Raw genomic sequence first — 1,508 nt, forward strand, 5'->3', positions numbered from 1 at the left:
ATATCTGCATGGTTATGGAAGGCTGCACTCTACATGCCGGCATTGTAGAAAATATGAACTATGTGATATGAAAGAGCTGCGTCATCTTAGACATTAAAATTACATGACTCTTGAGGTCTCCACTAAATATAGGAGTCTGAATGTTAGGTTCTCACTTTATCAGTAATGTATTTTGAGATAATTTAATTGCAACAAAGTTAATACAGGTTGTTGATGAACTCATCCATATTACATGGATAATGTATTAGAGGTTACCACACCTTATGTATATCATTCAGTTATCTCCCTTACACCAGTCATAACATTTCAAGGAAATAAAATCTCACATTTTCAGTGACTGATTATGAAAATAAAGAGAAGATTTGTGAAGTATTATATTAGCCCTCAATCTTGATGCAAATGTAAGTAGAAGCAATTTAATAATTTCTCACAGTAAAGTTTACAAGTTTAAAAACTGATAAGGTATGTTCTGCTTGGATCTGAGATAAGTTTCTCTCTATCTTATGCCAATTATTATTAAATTCTTATGTAGAAGAAATATACTTTATATGTATCTATATTATCTAAATGATTCACCCTTTTATATTAGATGGAAATGAACACAACTTCACTTGAAATTTGGATACCTGTAAAGGATGTTATAGCACAGTTGCCTTTGGGCTGTCCTTGGACCTGTTGGGCCCTGCCCCATATATTTGTCCAAGGTAAGGTCATCAAACTTTCACTTCTCATTTTTCGCATTGCTGATTTTTGCCTCCTTTAATTCCTTTATCATAAGCTACCTCTCCCTTTTAGATAAACACTTTCCTCCTGTTTTTAACTCCATTTGATGTGCTATACTTAGTGTTTATATTTGGCATTTTTCTGTATTTTATTCCCCTAATTTCACCCCCCAATCCAGCATAACCACTTAGAAGCTGTGATTTACTATATTTGGTGACTGATTGGTTTATTGAAACAATTTTATTCACATTACAAAGGAGGAAAGCTTACTATTTGTGTTACAAAGAGGATGGGTAGGTGGACCTTTGTGTGAGGACTGGTGGTTAGTGACCTCTTGTATCTGCAGATAGTGTAAAGTGGTCAAAGCTTATACTTTATAATAAGATTGGGTCATGTCCACCTGTCTCTGATGTTAAGTTCTGCACCTACCAAACAAATATAAATTCCTTTCTTTTAGGTGAATTGTACATTTTGAAGTAGGACAGGTACATACTATTTGGTACATTGACCTTTGACCTAGTTATTACATAATATGACATAATGTGATTTATCCTATATCACCTATGTGAAGTTCAATAAGTGCTGATATGAATAAGATACAACTCATAGTTGAAAGAATTCATTTTATTTCAAAAGATGATTTTGATGGTGAACAAAAGTATGAAAACAATAGTTCAAACAGCTCAATGACATTTCTATACACATGCATATAAGACATAGGTTAGTACCTCATCAAATTGTTTTTCACAAGTGAGACTAAGTATATTTGTTACTTATACAGTCCA

Source organism: Sinohyriopsis cumingii, chromosome 17 (assembly GCF_028554795.1).
Source record: "Sinohyriopsis cumingii isolate HCF-2022 chromosome 17, ASM2855479v2, whole genome shotgun sequence".
NCBI lineage: Eukaryota > Metazoa > Mollusca > Bivalvia > Unionida > Unionidae > Sinohyriopsis > Sinohyriopsis cumingii.